Source organism: Colobus angolensis, unplaced genomic scaffold (assembly GCF_000951035.1).
Source record: "Colobus angolensis palliatus isolate OR3802 unplaced genomic scaffold, Cang.pa_1.0 Scaffold252, whole genome shotgun sequence".
NCBI classification, from domain to species: domain Eukaryota; kingdom Metazoa; phylum Chordata; class Mammalia; order Primates; family Cercopithecidae; genus Colobus; species Colobus angolensis.
Genome location: NW_012115733.1, coordinates 2,795,102 through 2,800,520, shown reverse-complemented (window position 1 = coordinate 2,800,520; position 5,419 = coordinate 2,795,102). Strand labels below are relative to the sequence as shown.

The following is a 5,419-nucleotide window of genomic DNA, read 5'->3' as shown; positions in this document are numbered from 1 at the left end:
ATAAATAGCTCTTATTATTTTGAGGTACGTTCCATCAATACCGAATTTATTGAGCGTTTTTAGCATGAAGGGCTGTTGAATTTTGTCAAAATTACCTCGCCTTTCAAACGTTGTGGGTTCATGTTGTTTTTGTCCACATAGCTTTGAGGCTTTATCACAGATTCCTCTTGGGGGCAGTGTTGCTCCAGAAATGCCAGAAAGCTCCGCTATCCCTCACTTCACCCCTAAATATACGGCATCTCCTCCCGCCCTTAGGCTCCGAAAAAAATGCTGCGGAGCCAAAAAGGCTGCAGAAAGCCGGGTGTGGCCACTGGCTCTGTAGCCAATCTGTTCCCTGCTGCTGCTGCAGTCGTTTGGTTTCCTCTTTGAATCTGAGATGATTCTGAGGTCTACACTGCAAACTCTTGGCATACATAGTTTCTAGAATTCCATTTCTACTCGACCTAGGATGTGTGAGTCTGCACTAGTTCGCGGCACGTTAGATCGCGCCCATTTCCCTTACTGGCAAGTTGTCAGGTTGAGGAAGTTCGAGACCTGGAGGAGGGCATCTCCAGCCACCAGCCACGAGGCCCAGGGCCTCAGGCACCTTCCGGCCTCCGGGTGGCCTCCTCTATTCGCTGACCCAGACACTAGTCCAGTGGTTCCCAAAGTAGGGTTCCCTGGCAGGCAGCAGCTGCCTCGCTGGGAATTTATTAAAAGTGCATATTCCCGGACCCCACCCAGGACCCACTGAATCAGAAGCTGTGGGCCTGGGGCCCAGCAGTTGGTGTTTTCAAAAACCCTCCAGTGGACTCTGATGGTTCCTAGAGTTTCAGAAGCACACTGGGCTGGGCCAGCTGTGCCAAGCGGGAAGTAGCTTTTTGGCTCAAGTCCTCACAGGAACGGTCAGAGGGTCCCCATCAGTCTATCAGTGTGTACCATACAACGCTCACAGAGGGACACACGTGCGCCCGTGTGCATGCCTCCCTGTATGGGCTCCAGTTGGAGGGGGAGGGACAGTTTTGCCTTGTGGTTTTGTCACTCACCATTGGAAAATAGCCCTTTCCCCTACTACCAACTAGCTTCCCATTGCTTTCTATTCCCTTTAATTTCAGAGAGTGTTTTCTCTTCTGCATTTGCTTTGTGTTTTGTTTTTTGTTTTTTGAGACGGAGTCTCACTCTGTCACCCAGGCTGGAGTGAAGTGGCAGCGATCTCGGCCCATTGCAACCTCAGCCTCCCGGGTTCAAGCGATTCTCCTGCCTCAGCCTCCTGAGTAGCTGGGATTACAGGCGCCCGCTACCATGCCCACCTAATTTTGCATTTTTAGTAGAGATGGGGGTTTTGCCATGTTGGCCAGGCTGGTCTCGAACTCCCGACCTCAGATGATCTACCTGCCTCGGCCTCCCAAGTGCTGGGATTACAGGCATGAGCCACCATGCCGGGTCTCTCTTATCTTTGGAAAAGTCATCCATGTTGCTTGCAACTTTTTCAGAAAAGAGGGGACTACATTGTAGAAATAAATGGCAAATAGACACCCAACACCCAAGGAGTAATTTCTCATTTCTATCCTTTCAATGTTTATATTTCTAAATGTTCATGTTTATATTTACATAAAGTTTTTTTAAAAAACGGTTTCCTTGTACGTGTCATTTTGTTTTTATTTTAAATTTTTGTGTTTTTAATTTTGGTGATATATCATTTTGGTTTTACTTTTTCACTTTTGTACATACTGTTACATAACATGCAGTTTTCCAGTAACACTAATTTGTGAATGCATATTTTACAATTTTATTTTTATTTATTTATTCATTTATTTATTTATTTTTGAGACAGTCTCACTCTGTCTCCCAGGCTGGAGTGCAGTGGTGTGATCTAGGCTCACTGCAACCTCCACCTCCCAGGTTCAAGCAGTTCTCCTGCCTTAGCTTCCCTAGTAGCTGGGATTACAGACACACCACCGCGCCTGGCTAATTTTTGTTTTTTCTAAGTAGAGACGGGGTTTTGCCATGTTGGCCAGGGTGGTCTCAAACTCCTGAACTCAGGTGATCTGCCTGCCTCGGCCTCCCAAAGTGCTGGGATTACAGGCATGAGCCACTATGCTTGGCCTCATGTGTTTTTTTAATCCTTTATTCTCATAGTATGTTTTGTTTCATGCTGACAGTCCAGCCATTTCTATCCTTTTGCTTGTGCAAAGAGGGTTCACACATGCCCAGGTACAGAATAGAGGTGCTGATGGGCGGGAAAATAGATGGGATGCATGGCTCAGGCTGCAGTTTGCTTCTTTAATCCTTCCAATCCAAGTTTCCTCCATCAAACCAAGTTCGCTGGCTGGGCACGGTGGCTCACGCCTATAATCCCAACATTTTGGGAGGCCGAGGTGGGCGGATCACTTGAGGTCAGGAGTTAAGAGACCAGCCTGACCAACATGGTGAAACCCAGTCTCTACTAAAATATAACAAATTAGCCAGGCATGGTGGTGGGTACCTGTAGTCTCAACTACTCAGGAGGCTGAGGCAGGAGAATTGCTTGAACCTGGGAGGTGGAGGTTGCAGTGAGCTGAGATCACACCACTGCACTCACCTGGGAGACAGAGCAAGACTCTGTCTCAACAACAAAAACAAAAAACCAAAAGTTCCATGAAACCTGCTGACAATTGTCCCCCAGCCTCTACCTGGGCCACAGAGGTAACTTCTTTAATGTCATTGCTCCTTGTGAAGTAGGAATAATTCCTGTTAACAGTGGAACTGAATGCAGAGTGTCCTCTGCGAGTCTAGGCCCCCACGTGTGTGAGCGCTGGGGTGAAGTTACAGGAAGCTTCAGTCCCATGTGGATGCCCCAATCAGCCTGAATGCAAGATTGCCTCCCAAGCAAAGGCCTTCATTTTCCCAAGATTCTAAATGGTCCATGGCTTCCTCTCATCTAAATGTGACTTTACAAGGAGGTGACTTTGGAAGCAGTTTCTTTTCTGTGCCCCAATTCAGCATCATACTTAGATGATTTGAAGAAAAATGAATGTGTGAAAAACACAATTAAGGAAGATTCAGGGAAATTATAAGCTTTGTGTCTGCACATTTTGTTGACAAACATAAAATTCATAATCCACTTAAGTAACACCACTTAAGTAACACCTAAGAATCTAATGGCTAGAAATCAAACCTAGGCTGGGCGCGGTGACTCACGCCTATAATCCCAATTACTTGGGAGGCTGAGGCACGAGAATTGCTTGAACCCAGGAGGCAGAGGCTGCGGTGAGCCAAGATTGTGCCACTGCACTCCAGCCTGGGCAGCAATAGAGCGAGACTCCGTCTCAAAAAAAAAAAGAAAAGAAAGAAGTCAAACCTATTTGTGGAAGATTACAGAAATGGCCCTAATTCTCCACCCCTCCCTGTGTCCATGCCCCTGTGCAATATGACTTTACACCTTTTCCAATCAAGACAGAAGTCTCTTTGTCCACTCTTTGAATGTAAGCTGGCGTTAGAACTTGCTTTGGCCCATGAGACAGTAGCAAATGTGACGCAAGCAGAGGCCTGAGAAGTGCTTACAGATGCTGACCTCGGGAACCGTAAGCCTGGGCTAGCCTGCTGGAGCAAAGGTAAACCAACCCAGTGGAGAACACTCTTATACCCACCGGCCTGCCTACTGCCAGACATACGAACGAGGCCATCCCATACCCTCCAGCCCCACGGGAGCTGGCCCACACCAGAACCATCCAGCTGACCCACAAAGACATAAAAATAATTTAATGTTTATTGCCTTATGTCACTAAGTTTTGGTGGTGTTTCTAATGTGGCAAAAGCCAGCTAATATACAATTATTGAAAAATAATTTATATAATACCAACATAAAAATTGGAAACGAGGCCAGGTGCAGTAGCTCATACCTGTAATCTCAGCACTTTGGGAGGCTGAGGTGGTGGATCACTTGAGGTCAGGAGTTCGAGACCAGCCTGGCCAACGTGGTGAAACCCCCGTCCCTACTAAAAATACAAAAATTAGCCGGGCGTGGTGATGCGTGCCTGTAATCCCAGCTACTCAGGAGACTGAGGTGGGAGGACCGATTGAGCACAGGAGGTCGAGACTGCAGTGCACCATGATTGTACCACTGTACTTTAGCCTGGGTGACAGAATGAGACCCTGTCTCACAAACAAACAAACAAAAAAAACCTAACCAAGCGATTTCACTCCTAGGCATCTACCCAAGAGAATAAAAACATGTCCACTAAAGACTTGCATGCAAATATACACTATTCATACATATTGAATTACAGCATTATTCATAACAATCAGAATCTAGAAATCACCCCAATGTCTATTAGTGGCGCGCAGATAAACGCAATGTGATATAGCCATACAATGGAGTACTATCAGCAGTAAAAGGAACAAAATACTGACACAGCACCACACGGATGAGCCAGATACAAAAGACCACATACTGTATGATTCCATTTATATAAAATGTCCAGAAAAGGCAAATCTATAGAAACAGAAAGGTCAGTGGTTGCCTGGGGCTACAAGTTAGAAAGTGGAGAGTCGCCATGAGTGGGCTTGAGGGAAATTTTGAAGTTGATGGAAAAGTTCTAAAATGGGATTGTGATGATGTTGGGACGACTCTAGAAATTTACTAAAAAATCATTGAATTGACACAATGGGTGAATTTTATGATATGCAAATTAAGCCTCAATAAAGCTATAAATATGTGCCCAGAGGTTTTTGATTTCTGCTTCAATCTTCCTACTCATTGTTAGTCTGTTCAGATTTTCTATTGCTTTATGACCAGATGGCTTCACTGGTGAATGCTGCCAAACATTAAAAAATAATAATATAAATCCTTCTTAAACTCTTCCAAAAATAGAAGAGGGAACACTTCCAGATTCATTTTACTTTATTTATTTTTACTTTTCATTTTTGTGGGTACACAACAGGTATACACACTTACCGGGTGCATGAGATGTTTCGATACAGGCATGCCATGCGCAACGCATAATGCAGAATAATTGTATCATGGAGAATGGGGTATCCATCACCTCAAGCATTTATCCTTTGGGTTACAAACAACACAACTACATTCTTTTAGTTATTTTCTTTATTTATTTTTTTGAGACGGAGTCTCGCACTGTCACCTGGGCACGGTCTTGGCTCACTGCAACTTCCACCTCCCAGGTTCACGCAATTCTCCTGCCTCAGCCTCCTGAGCAGCTGGGATTACAGGCGCACACCACCACGCCTGGCTAATTTTTTGTATTTTTAGTAGAGACGGGGTTTCACTGTGTTGGCCAGGCTGGTCTCAGACTCCTGACATCGTGATCCGCCTGCCTCGGCCTCCCAAAGTGCTGGGATTACAGGCGTGAGCTGCCGCACCTGGCCTATTTATTTATTGAGACAGAGTCTCGCTCTGTTGCCCAGGCTGGAGTGCAGTCGCGCGATCTCAGCTCACTGCAAC

The 5,419-nt window shown here is 45.7% G+C and overlaps 1 pseudogene; it reads left to right on the top strand.

Annotated features, from left to right (window-relative positions):
• The first annotated feature begins 2,884 nt into the window (after positions 1–2,884).
• Positions 2,885–5,419, top strand: part of LOC105515039 — a 7,557-nt pseudogene continuing 5,022 nt past the window's right edge.